We start from the raw sequence: 22,943 nt of genomic DNA, 5'->3' as shown, positions 1-22,943 counted from the left end.
AACATTCAGGACATTGTTGCTGTATTGTTTGAGTGGTTAAAGGTCCTTGAAAAAGCATTCGTAACAGGATCTGACTGAAACCCAATATTACATCCATCCATCCATCCATTATCTTCCACTTTTCCGTTGCATCACATTGCACCAGCCCCTTATGGCTCCTCCTGCAGGTGGTGGGTCCACAGAAGGACGGCCTCACGATTCAAACCGGGCCTGTTGGTCTCTCATAAGGGGCTTCTGACCCGTCAACTAGGACCTTTTTGCCATGGGCGACCCTACCAGGGGCACGAAGCTCCTGACAACGGCGCTCAAACCCCAGACGGCACAGACAGTCAGGTCAATCAGCCAAGAAATGCCATCCATCTTCTGCCGCTTTATCTGGGGTTGTCATGGAGGCAACAGTCTGTGTAGAGATGCACCTTCTCTAGCTCCTCCTGAGGGGTTCCTAGACCAGCCCAATGACTTATAGACCCTATAATAATATAATAATGTACAATGGACATACTAAAAACATGAAAAACAAGAGCAACCGAATAAAACAGTGTACAATGTTGAGAAGGTGAGTGCATAACTAGTTGATTTAGGACTGTCTGAACAGGTGAGTTTTGAGAGTGGCAGGGAGTCTATGGTACGGAGGTCTGAGGGGAGAGAGTTCCAGAGGGGCTTAATGTTCTGTGCCCCATGGTGACGAGTTGGGCCGGTAGGACGGAGAGTTTGAGAGTGGAGGTGGAGTTGAGTGTGCAGGCAGGATTTGCGATGTATATAGCGTGCCCTTTTTCAAGGCCTTGTTCGAGTGGGACATGCTGGAAGACCAACCCAACGAGGTGTCCAGGAGGCTCCAAAACCTCCCAGTGCAATCAAGCTAAAGGTCCTGATTTGATGAAGCTGTTAGAACATCAGGAAACAGCAGAGATGAGGTCCCTGTGGTCCCTAAACCAGACCCTTTTCGGCCCCTGGCTGAGCCTAAAGATTCTGTCGATAACCGTAACATGCACTGGGAACAGGTCTGACTCATGCAGGGAAGAAACAGCAGAAGGTCCTGAACGCCCTGTTCATTGGATATTCTGTGGATTTTCAACAGCAAACCTGAGGAAGCCTTGTTTTACAGGTCAAACAACCTGCAACATGCATTCATTACTGACTCATCTGTGAAGTGCATTTACCTTTTGGCTAAACATGTGAACGTAAGAAAAAACCCTGCAGAGCCGAGTGACACACAAAATGCCTCCAGTTCTCTGTCACGTTCTCATTTCCCTAATTTGCAAGACGTACCTTAAAAACTATAACATAACATCGGATTTAGCTTTTTTTTTTCATGCTAATGTTCCATGGTTTACTGACGTACACTTTCCGTTTGGCTTGTTTACAGATCAGATGGATAAGAGGGAGCGATAAGGAGAGAAGTGGATCCAGGTAAGAGGTTTTCTTGCATCTGCTTTTACTTGAGGCTGTTGAGTCTGACCTTGTACACGCCAAAAAAAGAAAAAAAAAAGAGGACGCTCAAACAACCGCTCTTAAACTTTGCCTTTGGGCTGTTTTGTGTACAAAATTCATGTATTCAGACACGGTTGAGTCAGGATGCACTGGTGCAGCCCACGCTCTGTTTAAGTGATGTTAATGGGTTTGGATGTAGTTTTTGTAGGCCTACTCATCGACGGAGCCAGTTTGATAGGATACGGGCTGAATTACAAACAACAAGTCGATCAGTAGAGAGTTTTCAAAAAGTTAGTTCAACGTAAGAGCAGGCTGCAAATCGACGAAATTGCATTTTTGGACACTTCTAGCTACTTACACTTATTATAATGATCTTAATAATGGCTCACACTTGCATTGTGCTTTAAAACCCTGAGATGACAAACTTGCTATATTGTTCATTCCCTCCATGATCAGTGGTGGTGAGCCTATAAGCCACAGCTGCTCTTGTGTAAAGAGAGGCGGAAGCCAGGCTGCCCATTACGCACGTTCACATAGGAACAACAAAACAACACACTAACATTAGCCTTCTGGTCATGGGACGACCCGCTCTACCATCTGGAGCCACTGTTGCTATATTGTAGGTGGTGATTTGCTCAAATGGAGTGTGAATTTGCGCTGAGATTGAAATTTTTGCTAATTTTAGAGGTGCTAGATGCAAGTTGGCCATTTTATACTCACTACTGCCACCTGAGGTCATACGTGTAACTGCACCTTCTATATTAAGCTTGTGCATGACGGCAATTCGGACCCGAAGCAACAACTTTTTGAGCGACAGTGCAGGATTTTAAAGGCAGTTGTGGTGAATAGGTCTGGGCTCCTTTTAAAGCTGCATTATGCAACTTTTTATGTGAAAAAAAAAAACTTTATATTTGACCTACAGTGACCCAATGGTTGTATGAGTGGTTACCATGTCGCTTTAACTTTCCATCACGGTGGCCTCTACAACGCTCCAGGATCAATTGTTTTGTAGGTTTTCTGGTGAGAGGGTCCGTCATCAGTGAAAAGCTTCCAAACAATTGATCCTGGAGCGTTGTAGAGGCCACCGTGATGAAAAGTAAAGGCGCCATGCTGATCACTCAAACAGCTACAAGGTCACTACAAGGTCAAATACGCACAAATATAAACTTTTTTTCCACATGAAAAGTTGCATAATGCACCTTTAAATGCTGCAAGAAAGGGGTATCTGCAATACATTATGAAACCTTTCCTGACGCTGCGATGACAAGCGCAGCTCACTGGTCTGCATTTAACCCATCAATCAGCTTATTGTATAACTCTACATCCTTTCTTTGGCTGAATAACTACATCTTAATCATTGCAGAAGATGTCGGCTCAGAGGAAGGGCTTTTAATTGATCAGTATTTTTACATTCAAAGCGACCCTCAAGCATCATCCAAACGAATTGTATTTTCATGTTGAGTATATTTTCTTGTCCTGCACCGCGGCCACCTTGTTTCTCTTCCATTTATTTCTGCGACTTTACCTACAATTTAGTCTGGACAGCTCATTTTAACAAGACAAATTGCCTCCTGTCTGAGTCCATATATAAAATGCTAATTCTCAGCCACGGCTCACATCTTAAATACCGGGAGTTTAAACAGATGTGTACGGCGAGATGAAACTTACTTTGCTAATATAACTTTTAATACATGCTAAAAAAACATCTTAATGAACCTTAAATGATCTCATGTGTAAGTTATAAGACGAGGCGACTGTGTAATATTAATGGGGAGTTTTGTTGTGAGTCTGACATTTAAGCATCGTTTAGCTCCACTTTAGAAACACGATTATCATTAGTTTGCCTTGTTATTCATCAGGATGTCTTTCATTGTTTACTTTGCAGGAACAGGAAGCTTTAGGCAATACACTGCTGTAAATTACTGACATAAATATGAGAAAAATCTAATCCTAATAAGGGAGCGAGACGGGTTTAAATTCATGGTTTTATTCTGTCAAAAGATTAGTTACAAAGATTTTTGCACAAGCTATTTATAAGTGGAAAAAGATCATTTGCTTTAGACCCATTTAGGGATAGTTCAGCGATAATAACTCAAGGGGTCAGTGAAGGAGCAAATGGGTAATTCAGATTCTTCAGTCTTCCTTATATACGATGTAAGCTTCCGTGATTTCTGCACTGTCCCCAGGGCGACCTTTGGGTCCACGACTGGTGACCTTGACTCACAGCTTACATCAGCTTGACATAATGTGACTGAAGCTTAGCTCTGAGAGTGTGACCTTTGAACTCTGCGTCATATCTCTCTCTGTCTTCATCTGCTGTCGAGTAAAGTCTTGTAATCATATTCCGTTACAGCTGCCGCATGCTCCACCACGTGGCATTTCGGTCCATTCACCGGGGGTTGTTATTCAAGATAAATGCCCAGCAAAAAGGGATTGATGTGATTATAGGAGTTTGATGTTTTATTTTCAGTGGCATATGGATTTGCTTGAAATAAATAATATGTTATAAATGAAACCAGAAATGATGGGCAATAACAGATGTTTTTTTCAGGAATTTGATACACATATTGGAAATTCCACTGTTACCATGGAGATCCGCCATCTTTGCAGCGGTTAGCATATATTTTCCATAGACTAGCATTAACTAAAAACAGTATAAAAAGTGGAGAAAAAAAGCCGTGGAACAACTCCGTTAGCTGCTGAGATATTACTGGTATCTCAGCAGTAGTATCTCAGCACCTAAGACACTGTGGTGTATTTTACCTTTTAATATCTCCATCAGTTTATTATTGCTGCTGATCCCATGATGCTTAGCAGTATGACATCGCATTCCCGAACTCTATATGCACCTAAGTGGATCTTTAGGATGCTCTTCCTGTCCCGTTTTTTCCCTATGAGTTAGTAGCGGTGTAGCCTGGCCTTAGCCATCCGTAAACTCCGGTCAATTATATTTTCCCTACATGTACGTCTGGGTCTGATCTCAGTGGCCGCGTTACATCGGTTGAATTTTAACCTACTATTCAGCGAGCGGGGGTTGTCGGTAACGTCAAGCATTTGCGCCGCATTTGCTCGTTGTAGTTTGGCAATGGCGGCGGATACGAAAGTAATGGAAGCTCTTCAAGTTCCGTGCTCATTACAGTGTTTTGGTCTGGAAGCTAATTGCTAACTTAAAGGGGGGGTATTATAAGTCATTCCCTCATTAAAACCATGCCTGAAGTGTTGCCTTGGCACATTCACGTATTTTCGAGTAATCTGTAAAAACTCTGATGGCAGCCATTTTAGGGATAAAACGCCTGATTCCTTCAGGGAACGCCTCGACCTCCAGGATACGCCTCCGACCTTTCGTCAGATAAAGGGCCAGATAAAGGGCCAGATCTTGTGACTGGCGCAGCCGTGCGCAACTCTAAACGCAACGTGGAACACGCGCGATCTTGCATGTGGCGCAGTTATTTAAGAAAAAGAGCCCGACTGAGGCGTGGTTCATTACAAGCAGCACAATTGAAAACAAAAGCGAAATTGCCTTGAAAAGTCTGTTTGAGCGTCGGTTACGCACGGGCTGACTTTAATACAGTAGATCAACGCGCACACCCCTAACACCAAAACAACAACAGTTTTCCATAAATAAACCACACATGCCTTCAAGTGCAACAACATCAGGTCAAATCTGCGTTTTAAGGTTACATTTTCATCGTGTGTCAGTCTTTACCTCCTGATGATGCTCCTTGTGTAGCCACAGCTCAGTCCAAAAGAAAGAAGCGCATTTTACAGGGAGCATAGCAACTTTTGTTTTTGTTTTTCCAATTCAGCCGCTCCAAGAATCCTGCAGCTGTAGCGCAAATGTTCCAATACGCTACAGTTTTCTTGCAACTACTGCATAACTCTGCAACTCCTCCGCAGCCGATATAACAGTTTCTGATCAATTAAATCCTGTACATTTCGTAAATTTGCGCATTCGAACGGTGTCCAACACGAGGCTGCTGCCTCTCTTTCCCCGCCCGCTCAGCTTGGATCTGCAGCGGAGGGACAGTTTTATTTCTTTAATCTTTATTAAACATTGCGCGCTGCATCATGCATGTTACGCATGTACAAGAGAACCCCCCCCTCGCAAACCACTGCCTTCCGGAGGTCTGGGGAAAGCATGCGGAGGGGGTGGCACCACAACATCACAGTGCGACTCTGTCCCCCTACTGTTCTGCCCACTTTTTGCGCCAGGTATGACACTGAAGATTGCAAGGAGCGCCACCCGTCTGCACGCTCGTCTGCTCTACAGCCTGCGCTATGAACCACACGATCTGGCCCCAAGAGTCTTACCTCAATGAACACAGACGTTTCCTACAGTCAGGTATTTACATCCAACATAATGTTTTTAACACCAGTGACTTCCCATCAGTATCTCACTGTACGCGATGTTTTCTTGAACTATTCGTTGATTTGTGGAATACATACCTGATCCCTATTGAGAAAATAGCAATGACCTCCGGAGATTGCACTCGGAAGTCACATGTCACTCACTAGCTTACATTCTGTTTCTTCGAATGCTATATTGACCTATAACAGCTTCATAAAAGTAACTTATGACCATGACGCTTTGGGAGAGAATAATTTGCATTTCTAAGTCGCCAATAGCACAATACTGATGATGCCATGACATTTGGATATTGATTCATCGCTTACGATCGCGTCTCTTGTCTTCAGAGTCTCTTCCTCCATAGACACAAAACACTAAACCCGGCGGGCGGGTTAATCAGCATTGCGTTTTGATAGCCGCAGTAATGTGCAGTCTCACCCCAGCAACGGCAACAGAAGAACATTTGTATGCCGCCCATGCTTCAAGTCCATTACGGAGGGGCTATTTTCAGTTTGGTTTTCATGACGCGCCGCGTGTTTGCCTGCAGCCTTCGCTAAAACAGGCGGGCACCGTCCTCAGCACCTGTCTCCGCTTTGTCATTCGATTTAAAAGCTAATGGGAAACAAACAGGATGGAACTCCTCCTCGCTCCCCCTTCAATGCCCTTGCACTGTCCTTGAATCAACTCATGTTTCTGCGGTTCAACGTTTCTTTTTAAGTCAATGGGTTGCATTTTGCATAACACTCCAAAAGCATCTCTTGAAGGTGGGTGAAGTGTCTCGCCCAAGGACATGACGACACTCGTGGGTCAAAGCTGGGATCAAGCAATTTTTGGGTTGGTATGTGAATAAAGCCACGGAGTCTTTGCAATCTGATCAAATACTATCTACTTTTAAGAAAGGCTTGAGTAAACCTTGGTTGGGCTCTTCGTATCCTTACTACGACTGGATTCTTCATTTGTGGAGAGTTTGTCAGATGGAGGGAAAAAAACACACCATTGCATCCGAAGTATTTGGTATTCAGCTCAATCCATTTCAGACAATAACTCAGTGTCACGTAGAAGCATCTCAGAACTTTGTGACTTGTAAAGCTTTTTCAGTGGCATTTTCCTTGGACTTTTGTCAAGACCTTTGTGCGAAACGATCCATTGTGAATAGTATCTGAATGACGTCGCCGCTGATAACTGATAACACACCCCACAAAAGTATGAACAAACACTGGCCACGAGTCGTGTACCATTGGTTACTACCACAGCATTCCCGCAGAGTTCTTCCCAAGGTAACTTTTAAAGGATTTCTCTCACATAATGATTCTCCTAAACATTTCCGCATGTAAAAAGGATGGAGCGCGGAAAGATGTAGTCCTTATCAGAGTATCTTGAATTGCTCTGAGCTACAGTGTGTTGTTGTCACCATTAGTCTGTCGTTTGGGCGACTATTCAGCTGAAATTGACATGGAAATGCTAGTTGATTGTCCGACTCCATTGATTTCCACTGTGTTTGCTACAGAGTTTGTCCGAATATGATGAGATATGGTAAATGGTCTCAACTTATATAGCGCTTTCCTACCTGTACGCATGCGCAGTCAGTCGAACTATTTTTAGCACAATGGGGAAACCAAGACACAGTGGACTCCTGATAGACCTGTACGTGACTCCAACAGACTGGTGCTGCTTTCGTGTGCTCTTGTAGATGATCCTTTCCAGGTGAGAAGTGGAAATTACGAGTGAAACATTAAAAAACACTATAAACGAATAAATTGGAATGAGAAAGTCGTCTACAAACCGCCGACCTTCTGCTACTTTGGTCAGTTAAACATGTAAAGTTTTCCTTGTTTTTTTACATGACGATAAGTGGAATAAGAGACCATATTGAAATGCACACTGTAGGCTTCAGAACAATCAGCAAAAGGCATAAAATATGTATTTATCACTGCTCTCTGTCGTGTTGAAAGGTCCTCATCTGGGGAACTCTGGGATCACAATCATGCTGCCTTCATGTGGTCTTGTAATTATGATAAATACCCCTTGTCGAGTGGAAAATTGAACATGAACGGCGCCTCATCTCGTATTTTCCACTGGGAGACGGGGAGATCATTTTGATGCCCGAGTTCTCCAGATTGGGCTCTTCTTGACCTTTCAACACGACAGAGCATAGCATTTAGCTATTTAGCCAGTCCATTTTAATATTGTATCTTTTTTATATACTTACCGTCTTGTAAAACAAAGCAAATCTTTATGTGTTTTTTCTATCAAAGCAGATACAAAGTAGAAATAGTTCAGCGGTTTGTAGACGACCAGACAGATCGATTTCAGGCTTCTTGTTTAATGGCACACATCGCCAGAGATGGTAATTGTTGAATTTGTGGAATTTTAATAATTCCACAATGAAAATCTCAAAAAGTAACATTTATTGTGAGACAAAGCTGGCATTGTGGTTCCAAGCCTAAATACAACGTGTGGGGAATGGTTTAAACCTCTTGAATGCATTGACCATCAATTTGTGGCCCTCCATGCTGTATACATGTCGATATCTGCAGCCGTCGGGAAATAAAAATTTGGACACCCCTGGTTTGTAGTGTATTGGTGTGTTTTTTAAATGTTTCACTTTGCTAGGACACAAAAGCGCTTGAACACGATGCACTTTTAACTTCACAACTGGCAAGGATCATCTTTACCAGAGCACATGAAGGCAGCATTATCTCCCCGTTTCCCAGTGGAAAATGCGAGACGAGGCGGCGTTCATGTGCAATTTGCCATAATTACGAGACCAACATGAAGGCAGCATAAATCGGCTCATTCCTTGCTCTTGTTTTTAACTTCTGCTCACACCTGAAAGTTGTCATGAGAAATGCATCGTCAGTTTCTCTTCTTCTAACGTCTCTGTCAGCCGTGTTAAATGAAGCCTAATGACGGTCGTGCAATTTATCCGCCTTCTATGTGATTGGTTAATTACATAATTTCATTTCTACTGAACAGTGTTTTTGTTGTCTGCGTGAAAGCTCCAGTCTTTTCCCCCGTCATCTTCCGAAAAACCCACCCTATACTTAGCACAAATAGAAACCTCGCCGCACCTGGCTGCTTTGACAAAATGTCCGCTGCTGGAAAAGTCAATCCGGGAAAATGACTTGTGCCTAAATTCCTTTTCGGAGTCTCATTTTTACGAAATCCCCTGTGGAGCCATGTGTCCGGACAGTCACCGCTCGCTGCAAATACTCCTTGTTATCGGAATCATAACCCGCCATCTTTCCTCTCTGTCCTTTTTTTTTTGCATATTTTTATTTAGTAATATATTTTGTGCCATTTCCACTTTCCCCCGATTTCCTTTCCCTCCGTGCAGCTTGGCTCGTCGTGGCCTTGAATACCGAATCAGCTTGAGACAGCCGGTGCGTGGGGTCTCCCTGGAGAGATTGGCAGAGGAGAAAAGGAAAGAGCGTTCGACGAGGGAGAGGTGGTGTATAGTATGGGGGGGGGGGATCCACACATCGCGGGCTACCGACATATGCGTGAGAAAAGTGCCCGCTTGCGAATGCGCGGTCACACATGCGCGATTCTGGTGCCTGATAACTCCTGACAGTGTCATTTTCTTTATCGGTAATCTGCAGTCGGCTAAACTTGAATTGCTTGCTTCTTCAAACACGCACACAGGCATGGGGAGCGCAATAATGGGAAAAGAAAATAAATCAGCCCGTGCATTGCTATAGTGCGAATGCTCCCGTAGACATGAACGCGGCGCCATCCCAACCCATTAATTCTCGCAGTGGCTTTGATCATATCCTTCAGTAATATCGACGGCGCCCCTGTTATCTTGCAAGCATTAATCAAACAGCGAATTGTCTTTGCTTTTGGTGTCTCTATAGTCAATATCTGAGTCTATCTCCGCACGGGACTCTTCATCTAGGCTTTCTTCTTTGCTTAATGCTCACCACAGGGGTTCGTTCCGAATTGGATTAACTTTAACAGCTCCGCGAGAGGCCTGCTGTAACCGACTTTCATCATTAAAGGCAATCTCCAGGATGCTACAAAGTACTACAAGAGAGGTTGTCAACTTTTGATGGTGGGAAAACTTGGTGACTTCAACTTAAAAGTGTAAAACTCCTAACTTCTTTTCATCAAACTTACTGAGGATTAAATTAGGGTGACCATGCTCAAGCATTTCGTCCCGGAGCCCAGACTTTCCCGCAAATGATCCTTGTCCAGCACCAACTGCAGTAATTGACGAACACAAAAAGCCTGTTCTAAGTCTGAGGGAGCACTAGAGAACACGCAGGTGCACGGTGACGCTCCACACCGCACCCCGGTCTGCAAGGGCTACCGACGTGGCAGCACGGGTCATTTCTGTAGATAAGGCAAGGCGAGGCAAGGTAACTTTATTTATACCATGCGTTTTGTACACAAGGCAACTCAATCCGCCTTACAAAAGAAGATATATGAAACAATCAGGTTAAGTTTAGGCAATGCACATAGCTAAAAACATCAAGACATGGGTAATACACAGGAAAATGGTCAATAGGCTCACCTTATATAGTGCTTTTCTACCTTTATCAGGCCCAAAGCGCTTTATAGTAAGGAACCAGTCACCCATTCACTCTCATTCATGCTCCAACGTACGCAGACACTGGAGGCAAGTAGGTTGAAGTATCTTGCCTGAAGAGACAACAACAGTGTGCATATTGTAGGAGCTGGGATTTGAACCCACGGAATTTTCTTCTTGGGGACTGGACGGACGATCGGCCATTGACCGGGGGACTGAGGAAACATGCTGAGGCAGACGCAGAACGACGGGGGCGTGGTTATGGGGGGTATGTGTGTGCAGTTGTTTGCAATCCTGAAAGCCTGTGTTATGCAAAATATGACCCAGAGAGCTCAGTCCGTATCTGGTTTAGCCCCATGGCTTGGCCTTGAAAGGAAAAATACATGGTTCTGGGACTGTGACTGGCACCGGGATCACTGTAAACTTTGAGGACAGAGACAAGAGCTGCTGTAAAGAGGGTAGAAAGACCACAAACGTGCAAGTTTTGGAATTTTACATCTCTCTCTGAAACAGCCGCATGGCCTCATTTCCTCACTGTGTTGTATTACTCACTCATCCTGGCGCTATATTGTTTTGGTGCTCAGTGGGAATAATACTTAAAACACTCCTTAAAGCCTTTAAAAGAGCCGTGACGCACCTCGCTGTGTGTACACACAGCACACCCCTCCGTACACAACACACATACTGTGTACTGTACTTTATCTGCAGTGGTGTTTTTGTAGAGAACCTATACTTTTACGTCGCTACATTTGAAAATAAATATAGTACCTTCAACTCCACAACATTAAAGATAATACTTCTTCATTTATAAGCTTGGGACTTGCATCATATTTGTAACCCAAAAAACAGCCTTTTAGTGAAAACATGGTTTGCATCAGAGGGTTTCTATACTAGGCCCAACAAATTTCCCAAGATAAATTCAATGTGCAATTTACAATTTACAAAACATTTTTAACACGTCCATAAGGTCTGGACGAGATTCCAGGGTTAAAACAGTTTTCTCCAATTAGAAAAAAAGAATTACTAATGTGTGGCAGCATCAAGTAAGATTTTACAACCTTCCTTTTGATTGGAGATCTTCAGTCCCTCCCAAAGACAAAAACTGCCGCTAAGAAAAGAAAAACACTCATGACCAGGTTGGACTTAACAAGTGGTCGCAAATCGCAGCACTACAGTTCCTCTTTGTGCTGTGTTTGACAGGCTCAAAGGTCTGGTCTGACCTTCTTGACACACTATCAATTTCATCATCTTGAGTGATGTAAGAACATAACTTAACTTAATGGCACTTTGGAGGACTCCTCGTCTGAACAGCTTTCACCATAAAAAAGAGATTTATCTTGGCCTTGTAACTTTCCCTCAATATCGTTTTTCTTTTAATTTATAAAGAGGTTAAGAGGTGCCCCAGAACCTCAGTTTCTCTGCTCCGCCCCTGCCGCCGTGGCTCAGACGCTTCGTCCCTCTCAGCCAAGTCCCCTCTTTCCTTTTTCACGAATTTTTCGCAAATCCTTGACATTGTTTTGTCAGGATCTGAACTTAAGTTTCAAATTAATTTACTATGCTTGTATGAAGTCACTAGAGATTCCTGCGTGTTGTATCATCAGTCGCATTAGCACACATTTCTGTAACTCTTCTTCATCATCGTTCTTATTGAACACAGGCCGTTTTTTTGTCAGTTGAAAATACACAATGCCTTTCGATCACATTGGCCTCAGTGTGGTGCCCCTCGGAGACTTGATGCCTGATGCGCTGCACGTTATGAGAGTATAGGAAGTGGTGGGAAGCGAGGGCGCCTATCTGAGCCACTTGTCGCTCAACACAGCATCTTTTACAAACACTGATAATGGAATTGATCAAAAGAACGGATTAAAAATGAATACCCAGGTAAGCCACAAGTCGGCATGAGTTCTCCACATAAAAGTGCTTTATTTGTCATTATACAGGTGTGCAAGGAGATATTAGGTCATATTCAGTGCACGTCGTTTTATAAGAGACCTTAATTCTCCCTTTGTCAGCAGAATGTAGTCCAGTACAGAAATTATTCTTCTATATCGCTTATTAATTGTACATTACAACACATTAAATACCGATGCCAAAGGTATTCTAAAGTATTTCTCTAATCCACAGCTTATTTTTTAGCCGCTTTAGCGAGTTGTAAGTATCACGGAATAGTGTTATTAACGCTAACGCGATTAGCTTCGCAAAGTGCCGAATGGACTTTTCTCTCCACGAGCCAAAGAGCATCTTAGCAGTTGGCGGGCGACCAAGGCATTACTCAGAAAACTCTTGTTGAGTCACTGATTCTGCAGCAAGACGGCGCGGAGGGAGAATTGTTTGTGTAAATGGAGTTAGCCGGGGCTTTGACACGCGTCGAGTTGGGGCTCATTCATTGTTCAAAGTGATGTTGAAATTGACTGCCATCCAAGGAATCGCAGTTGTTCTTTTATCCTCTTTCTCAATCTTTCAAAACATTGCTTTTATCGATCCAAGGGCAAAATATCACCATTTGCTGAACTTTGGTTTCTCATCTGTCTGCCGGTTTTGATGCGCGAGATCAATACTTCAGACGACACTGGCCTAGCCCTCAACAAAAAGGCTGAGCATAGAAGTCATAATAAGTGCTTGTGGTTTCACAAATCTGTAAATGCAATGTTAGATCTCCAGACAATACGCCATTTTTGTGTTGTGTGTTGTATCCAGCAGCTTTTCTTAGTGGCACTCCATGCAAACAGATCCCTCTTGTTTAAAGAGTTGGATGTATCATTCTGTTTTTTGCAGTTTCACACAGATACACAATGAACGAAGTGAAAACTTTTCACGTGTAAAATATGTAGCATTCTGTAGTGTCTGACCATGAACTGAGGTCAAGACCCACTCCCCACAGCTCTTTACAAGTTGCCTGAGAAGCATTGGGACAAATTCAATGATTTTAGTCAAAATGTCAGATAGAATTTGAAAATCTATTCACCTTAAGGTTAAGGTATACTTTATTAATCCCTGTAGGGAAATTCTTTCTCTGCATTTGACCCATCCTCAATGCCACTGGGACAACCTGTAGGAGCAGTGAGCTGCCAGTGGGGACCCATCTCCATGATGTGGAGCCAGGTTAGTGGTCAGAAACACCTGGAGGATTCACCTAGTGTACATGATATTGGGACAAGGCCTCGTGGAAGGCCCAGGACACGCTGGTGGGACTACGTCTCCGAGCTGGCCTGGTGTCGCCTCGGGGTCCCCCCAGAACAGCTGGAGGAGGTGTGCGTGGATCGGGAAGTCTGAGCATCTCTGCTGAGACTGCTGCCCCCATGACACGGCCCCAGATAAAGCGGAAGAAAAAGGATGAATGGATGGTACATGTTTTTAGTGGTAGGGGCAACCGGAGCACCCGGAGGAAACCTATGCCTACGCCGTTGTACTACCTATTCCACCCCGCCCACTTTTGCCTCTTTTGCCTTGTCTTGCCGTTTCCTTTGTCTTAACACTTCCGGTAGAGCACTCATTTACACGGAGAACGAGGGAAAATGTTCGCTGCTCTGATGTTTAGTCGATTGATTTGTGAAATGTCCAATGTTCATTTGCACCAACAAGTCAACACTGCACCATATCTCAGCGCGGCCTAAAATCGGCTTTGTTTTCGTGTAGTAACTGATTTTATCTTGCCTTCTCCAGTCCTATGTTAACTGATAGAAGAAAAGGGGTAGGCACAATTCATGGCGGCGCCCACGTGAACCTCCGGAATAAGGTGAATATGAGTCTGATGTCTGAATGTTCCTTTGAGTTGATCGCAGAACAGATGAACGTAGAACAAGAGATTCTCCCAGTAAAGAGGCAAAACTTCCTTCTGTGATGAGAGATAGAAATGTAGTATACACATCGGCAACCATGCAATTCAGATGCTTTTTGATTCTCTGTCTGCCAAATGGAGCTATAATCCAAAGTCATACTTTGGACACAGATGTTTTCAAAGAACCACCCTCATCTTTCTATGTCAAACTCATATTATAGTAGCGTTGACCTTTTCTAGCGATGTGCAGTGAACTGAGACTTGTACTTTTGCATTCCTTTGACGTTTGGATTCACTCCTATTGAAAACGTCTTGTTCGGGAAGAGCTACAACTGCGCCAGACCTAGCAAAATGGAAACAATATCTTTTGGCGTCAGCGCTGAGGCTGCGTTCGCGAGATAAGACGGGAGAGGACCGGGTCAGCGCATAAACAACAGGTTTCTTTGAGGGAATATGACGCCTTTGTGTTTGATTGTTTACTGCTCTACTGCAAACCTTTATACACACGTCGAGCTACAATTGTGCGGAATTATGTCTAGTTTTATTATGTCTATGCTGTTGTTTGTTGTTGTTTACTGCTTTGTTCAACCCTTACAGATGGAAAGTTTGTCCTTATGACCCATCCTTCAATGCCACGGGAGGAAAACCTGTCAGATCAAGTGTGTGGCCCATCTCTCCACACTCCTCTTGTTGTTTACTCAATTTCATACCACTTCTATGGCTGGTGCGAGCTCGCAAAGTGAAGAACGTCCCCTTTTGCATTTCTAAAACTTTCCCCTCCCACGTGGCAGCAGCGTTTTTCTTTATTTTCTCTCACACAAAAGCCCCGTCTCACGCTCTGCTAGCCGCATGCCCGTGTCATTAGCCGATTCAGTCCAGACTTCACATATTTACGCCGAGGACGTCAGCTCGTCTCTGGGTTAAAAAGACCGTGGCGGGTGTCTGGCATTATCGGCATTAGCGGGTCGTCGGGGCCGTCTCTCGGTAATCACACGGGCACCGGTTAAAAAGGTGGAACGGCGCGGACCTGACAGACAATAGCACGCGGAGAACCGGCAAACCAACAGCCAGAGCGCCGTGTGTTTTTTCATTAGCCTCAGTCATTGGAGCCAATTACATGGGTCATCCAAGAAGGTAATGGAAGAATAATGGCCTTGGAGGGAAGCAAAGGCGGAGGGAAAAAGGTTGTGACGCGCCGGCAAAGAGGTGAAGAAAACAGTTATAAAGAGGCGGCCCATGGAGTGTCCGTCACGCTTTAGCTCTGCGCCACTCAGAGATGGAAATAAACGGCACGGAATCAGAGAGTTAAGCTCAGTGTGCCGCAAATACAGGAGGATATTTTAAATAACACATCTGGAAAAGGCTCAGTCTAAAATACTAACAGACTGACACAGACAAAATGGGTGAAGTGCATTGGAAAAGGGGCTCATATTTCTACACTTTTTCATTTTTTAGGCCCTTAAAGGCGAGATTATTGATTCTTGGTCTTAGGTCCAAGAATCAATCATTCTTGGACCTACCGTGGATTGTTTGTTTGATTGATGTTCATAAATCCACGGCTAGGAAAAAATATCTATAAATGGAGACTGTTTGGCACTGTTGCTTCACTTCCGAAGAGTGGCCGTCCTGTAAAGATGACTCCAAGGGCACAGCGCAGAAACTCAATGAGGTAAAAAAGAACCCTAGAGGGTCAGCTTTAGACTTACAGAAATCACTTGCACAGGCCAACATCTCTGTTGACACATTATTTTACAGCAATAACTGCTTTTCTGTAGTTGCAGATGAGACGCTCACAAAGGCACTGACAGCCAAAGTTAACCTTCCAAATGCAAAATCTTTTACACGGTCCCATTCTCAGTAGGACAACTCAAATATGTAGTAATATATGTATGACTGTGTTATGACAGTATTATTCTATATTTTCTGCCTGGACACCCTCAGGTCAATCCAAAGAAACAGCACTTCTTAGACAGCAGTATTCTCTGACCTCTGGGAGTTTTCTCGGCGCTGCCTTTTCTTCCTGAGCACCAATTTCCAGTCGCAGCGGAGTCCAAAACGGTTCTCCTGGAAGCTTCTGGGGTTGGAAATAGAAAAATGTATTTTCACAAATGTTCAATTTTATAAATCGGCCGTACAGTACAGTAAGACCTATGTTTTCAGACGCTCAGGAACAAAAGTAATGGCCCGCCCAGGCTGCCAAACTTTAGTATTGGAGTAAAAATAAAAAGCTATTTGATGAATCACTCTGGTGGAATTGGTTGAAGATTACTGCGTCTGTTTTTGCTCCAAGAACAAAGACATGAGGCTGGATTGATTTTGTGACTACAACAAAAACAGAAAAGGTGCACTTTTTTGTTTTGAGAATTGTTTTCTGTGATTGAAAAATTTGATGCATGCCAGACAAAAGCCAGAGCGTCTCTTTTCATCAATCTATCTTTAATTTGAACATGTTTAAACCTGAGAAGTGCAGTGTTGACGAGGCACGAGCCATTATCATAACAAGAAATACAAAAGGAGTGCTCACAAGATGGATTTAATGGCTTAGATGTAATGACCATAACAGTTGCTGCTTGCTATAGCTCCATAGATGTCTTTGCGGTTGTAATCTTTTGTTTCTCATGTTCAGAAATGTGTTAGCGGAGTGTTAGTGATAGCCAATATTGAGAAAGACGTACAGTTAACATTAAAACATTAACCGCTGTTTCATAGAGAGCCTCTTAACTTTTTCATTTGTTTTGCTGGTTCAAGGGTAGGAACAAGGAACAAGCCACCGTTTTTCCATACTGAGGTATGTTCTTACCTTATGTTCTTACGCAGAAAGACCGAAGATGTTGCTTGTATGTAGCCTCCCCTCCTCTCCTCTATAGGGCCAAACGGGGGGAAGTTAGAAGTGACCAAGCTCTTCCAGGTTTCCGCTATTTAAATACGCCTACGTGAGTAGTTACACAATCCAAGTCTAGTTACACACAATTAACACATTGAGTGCCGCGCTGTTTTTGGGATTTAGCTGTAAAGTGCTTTATCAAATGCGCTCCAGAAAGTGAGAGAGAAGTGTCGGGTTTACAGCTGTTCGCTGCGCAACACCACACCCCCTTGGACTAAAAAAAAAAAAAGAAAAGAAACGCAACTCCTCTTCCACTGAACTGTTGAATTCTGAAGGGATAGTGTGTTTATTAAGTAAGACAGACAATTTGAAATGTGCTCTATTGTCTTATTGGTCTTGTGATGTGTTTCTGAAATGTGCTTCCCCTTTTGGGATCAATAAAGCTTTCTGAATCTGAACCATTTGCAGAAGAGTTTGTTTGTTTTTGTTGACTCCACTTGAAACCATTCCGTACACACATATTGACTGATTTCCCATATGTGCCCACAGTTTGTCATAGCCTTCCTGACACAAGTACAAGATGCTGGATGTTTCTGTCACTTATTACGGGCTGGTTGTCAGCGCTCTCGTTTAGAAGCTCCTCCTATGAATTGGCCTAAGTGCTTCTCATTCATTTGGTTCGTGAAGCAAACAACTCGCGTCACTTGAAGGCGCTTGAGTCATAGTTGCAACATGGAGCTTGGGACATGATTGATCGTCCTCTACGTGATTGATTCTATCTGACAAACGTTGCACTCAGAGCGGATCATGACTAAGCATTTTGACGGGAATTAGCAGATTAGATAATGTCATTTTGCTGTGTAAACTCCTCTCGGTTAAGTTATTCTTATCGCTGTGTCGTAATCGTAAGGCTGTATTGATTTCCATTAGAGTAAACTGCCGGATGAGCCTGTTGTGGACGGCTGTAACCAGGTTTGGCTCTTGCTTATGGAGATGGTATTGATTACTCTGATGGATTTTAATCGCGGCATTAGAGATGAACCTTTGTTGCCCAACGTTACTAGAGTCTGCAAAGTGTTGAGAAACTGTATTATGTCTTCTAAATGTGTTACATATATGTGACCCATCACGAGAACAGGGGACACAACTCGATTTTGGGGCATTCTGAGCGGGACGTAGCTTGTGAAAGTGTCGTCTCCAGAGTTTCCAACAATGTCTTAACACATGGAAATCTGATCATATTTGGAGAAGATGTGGCAAGTCGAATTTAGGAACTGGAAATATGTCAAAGAGAGGAATCGGCCTCTAAACTTAGTGACAATAGGGCTCATTTACATCTCATTTAGAAAAGCCATATGCCTGTGAAGCTCCCCCTGTCGTGTCATGTGTGTGGGGTTTCAGAGTTCACTCGCACATAAACTGATGGACAATAGGTGTTTGTATAAAAGTGCCTTTTTGTTCGCTTAAGGATGTGTCAACATCTGGGGCAGACTGCCCATTTACCACGTGGCTATAATATGCTGTTTATACCATGGTCTGGGTGAATACTCGATTCTGATTGGCTGGTGCATTATTTTCATATAACCGCACACGTAGTCCGGTAGTTAAATCACTGGGATATCACTCCGCTGTGGGCATCGCCATAGCAACGCATGACACAGCTGAATCAGATAAACACGTAATTAGTGACTGACAGGAACGTATGAGATGGATTTTGTGGTTAATTTCAACGTTTTTGGCCATAACAAAATGTTTGATATATGGGAAGAAGAGGAGAGTGAGCAGCTAGGTTAGCTACTGTTAATAAAATATGAGCTTTCCATTTCTATTGAAAACGGTTAAGGCACTATTCATGATTTTCAGGCGTACATAAAATGATCCCAGCATTTAAACATATTTGGCTGGATTTGTAAAGTCAATCATAAAAGTTTCAGTTTGTGGGGCTCTGGTGTAAGCGGACTCCACCGCAGCTGTTTCCATAAACAGTTGAGCTCGTTGAGCTAGCTAGCGGAGTAACACCACTCCGCTGCGCGTCGTGGTGTTCTTGACTCCGCGTCGTGCATTATAACCGTCGAATGCACGGCTCCGAGTTGTTTAATCCTTACTTATATCCTGATCTCTTAATTATGTCAGTGCCCTCTGCTGGACACGTGTGGAATCCTTTCCTTTTTTTAAATTTAAGCTGCCCCCTGGAGTGAGCAAGCAGGTTATTTCTTTGAAAAATCACAACTCCGCACAGGAATGGGCTAGAGACTTACTTTTTTTTTTGACATGCTCAGGAATTCATGCTCCTCAAAGGGCCACATTGAGCTTGACACATGTGCTATAGGGGTTAATCACGTTTGCCACGTCAACGAGTGTAATGTCCAATCTAGAGTTTTTGACGGCACTTTACTTTACAGGACATTAATACAACAGTAATTGTGTGGAAACAGCAGGGGATAATGCATTTACCATGTTTCCTGGTCTTTTACAGTCTGCACACTGGGTTAGGTTTATGGTTATGTATATAGCTATAGATTGAAGAAGGTGTTTGCCCTGTTTACACGTCATTACCACGACAACAACAAGGTTCTTTCTTATTACCATTTCATCACAGTGCTGTAAAGTAAAATGCTTTCAAGATTTTCCATTTCCTCCCCAAATTTTACTATATGTCTTCAATCATCAACGGCAAACATATTAGGATTAGGATCAGCACATCTATCTTGTGTGCGTAGGCTTGCTCTTGTGTGGGCCCCATCTGGTTTGCAGCCTCTCACTCTTGTCTGCCTGCTCTTGGCTACTATCTATCTCCTGTTTCATCTCACGCTGGAGGCCACAATCACCAGCAGACAAAACGACAAACCGCACCGCCTTTTCCTTTCATCCATACAATGCGCAGTCGTCCGGCCCATCTGGTTTCCCTTTTTTAGGTTTCGCTTCTTCCCATACCGACAATCGCGGGTTTTGTTTGCGTTCGGAACGGGTAAGTCGTGTTTCAACAAAATCCAATTACACGTCGAAGTCGCTCACTGCGAAACGCTACGATCGTCTAAACAGAGAAAGACCGCTGGACCGTGCATTGTTTTGTGAAGTCTGGCACGCGAATGTAAGCAGCTAATCTTTCGGGAACATCGGGCCAAATGCAAACATACAATGGTTCCGAACAATGGTGTTAGCAGATGGGGGGAAGCCTTAGACATGGCTGCCAAATGGGTAAGATGAAAAAGCCCAGAAAATACAACATTGACATCATCCGAGGTTTGTGTTTCATGTTTGCCTATGTTGCATATGTGTCATTGGTGCAGGGTGTTTGGTAATTTGGCTCGTGGCAGAGGTGTTCGCATATTACTCATTTTCATTTTCATTTAGTGCAACTGGATTGGCAGTGGCAGAGAGTCGAGCATTTGGTGAAACTCAAAATATAGAGTTCTCTGGGTTTCGCTAAACTTTGATGAACATGATGCATTTGTTTAGTCTAGGTTAGACGTTTGGAAACACTTTCTATGTTTTGGCTTCTCTTTATTTTCAAGACTCTTTCCATTGTGTGATTCTCATTTAGTTAGATTCATTTAGTCAACTTTGCATTTGAAATATTTATAACAATCATATTTCATCAAGGTCCTCCGGCAGTGAATTTAAATGAAGTGAGGCTCTTTGGAAGTTTGGAATATTTTAGTCTCTTCTTTTCATATTTATTTATTAAGTCACAGTTTCAGTCTCATAACCAACTTTTAACTTTATTTAGGTATAATCTTAGTCATAAAAAAATACTTTGAAATATTTAACTGGAAATGAACACTGTCTGCATAGGCTCTCAGTCGTACAGGAGTTGTTCATCTTCAATGAAGGTTCTTGAGTCATCGTCTGTACTTTGTAGTTGAAAGGCTTCATCAGCAACATTACAAGTTTCTAGCTCAGATCGCGGACAATAGACAGTCCCCTCTATTAACTCATTGACTGCCAGCCATTTTAAAATCAAAGAGCTCCCCACTGCCAGAGGTTTATCAAGATTTTGACAGTTTTTTCAAGACCTACAGAAAATTTAGGTCTAGGTCTATGTCAACACTAAACCCACCAAAAGAGAGACTCTCTTCTTTCATCTAAAAAAAAAGTTTGTTTGTACCTCTTTCCATTCTTTAGTAATTGTCTGTAGAAAATTGGTGAAATCACCCAAAATGCTGTTTTCTGATCAAAAAGCTGAGAAAACTAGCTTTTAGTAATCAAGCAAAACAAAGCAATGCTGCCACCTAGTGAGTCATTAGCAGTCAACGTTCGGATTTCAATGGACATCTATAGACGTCATTGGCAGTCAATGAGTTAAAGGAACCGGCCACCGTTTTTTACATACCTAGATGTTCTTACCTGAGCTTAGACGAGTTGATACGTACCTGTCTGGTGTTTGTGCGTGCGCTTAGTCATGCAAATTGACCGTAGATGTTGTTAGCATTTAGCCTCTCCCAGTATTTTCCCATCTACAAACGGGGGTGAAGTTGGAAGCTACCACGCTCTTCCACGGGCACGCACAAAGACCAGACAGGTACGCATCAACTCGTCTAAGCTCAGGAAAGAACATATCACAGTATGGAAAAACGGTGACCTGTTCCTTTAACAGCCACTCTCGCCTGTGGGTCAACACCTATTTGGAAGTAAGTCTTTGTAGTTCTAAGTTCTAACAACCCACTTGAGTTTCGGTCTGAACAGCCCTACTCTCTGCTGATCACTACTTATTACCTGCCTTTTGATCAGTCCTGGGCTGAGTTTCAGCCTCATTAGCATGTCAGAGCTCTCCAGGCCTGGGCTTCAGGAGGCTGCTGTACACAGAGGACAGGTGAACTCTTGTACACACATTTGGAGAAGCGAAGGCAACTTACGCGGGAACTTCGAAAACATGCAAAGTCAATCCAGGCACTTGTTGTGTTGTGACATAAAACTCTACTTTCACAAACATTTATCTCTGAATCTTAGTTTGGAAACGTTTTACACCAAATGGCCTTCCTGCCTCAACCAGTAACAAATCAGTGAATGTTCTTTTGACACAAGAACACCTTATCCTGCTGTCTAATTCAGTTCACTAGGTCTTCTTGCAATGATGACAAAATGTTCTTAGAGGCAGACCGGTGTGTTATTTTCATACCTGACAGTTCTTGGCTTCTTCCTTCCATTTGTGGCCTGTCGTTTCATCCTGCTGCCATCTGAGACAGGGACATCATCACATTAAAAAAAACTAAAACCCATTCTCTCCACAGTGGCATCTTAGGGCGTATAATAGAAGAACTCTGATCGTTTGGCCACAGATTAAGGGCACTTTAGGTCCAGACATTGCCAGATCTTGTCAGTCCCACATGCCCTCGCAGTTTTTAAAGACCAGATTAGATTACATAAGAGCAGACAGAGGCAGATGTGGGGCATTGGGTTAAGAAGCGCAACACACAGGGGCCTTGTGTGGGGAAAACTATATACACTATAACTATACTATAGGCCTAAGCCTACTATAGTTTTCTTTTGCCAATTTATCCTCATGAAGAACTAAAAAGCTAGGAATGCATAAGTAAAATAAACAATACAAAATAGCTCCTTCTGCCACAGTTTGAAAAGTGAAAAATATGGGTTCATTCGCTTTAAACATTCCCGTTAGCGCAATAAACTTAACTTGAAATCATACTGCATTAGACTTTGTTGCATAAAGGTCAGAAAAATGAAGGTATACAGCTTTCAACCCGCGGTGAATCACTGACGGCACAGATACCTGCCTTCACCAGCTGTTGTACAACATTATGTTACAAGCTCAACACCCACGGGCCCGCGCATAAAGACTCAGCTTTTCACATTACTTTTTATTCTGCGGTAATTTAACCTTGGGCGGCCGTGGGAGAGATGTTCTTTGTGACTGATTGCTCGAACACTGCATCAAAGTTGAGTTTTCTCCAGCAATGGAAAAAAAAAGAATTATATGCCTGTAGGAACCAATGTTAATTAGGAGTGTCTGACCCAAAACAGAGAGGTCACACACTAATATCTGGTTTAATATCTGGCTTTTGCTTTTCGC

General features: G+C 43.2%; 1 protein-coding gene across 3 annotated transcripts in view; it reads left to right on the top strand.

Moving 5' to 3' along the window:
- htr2cl1 (5-hydroxytryptamine (serotonin) receptor 2C, G protein-coupled-like 1) overlaps positions 1-22,943 on the top strand; it is a 204,442-nt gene that overhangs the window by 76,140 nt on the left and 105,359 nt on the right. For 2 of the 3 annotated variants that reach the window (XM_079579931.1, XM_079579930.1), the window contains exon 2: positions 1,367-1,410. The exons of the other annotated variant lie outside the window; for it this stretch is intronic. The gene's annotated coding sequence lies outside the window, so the exon portion shown is untranslated. The remainder of the gene's footprint in view (positions 1-1,366; positions 1,411-22,943) is intronic. 3 annotated transcript variants of the gene reach the window in all.

Source organism: Gobius niger (assembly GCF_951799975.1).
Source record: "Gobius niger genome assembly, chromosome: 21".
NCBI classification, from domain to species: domain Eukaryota; kingdom Metazoa; phylum Chordata; class Actinopteri; order Gobiiformes; family Gobiidae; genus Gobius; species Gobius niger.
This window is presented reverse-complemented; position numbering and strand designations above follow the sequence as displayed.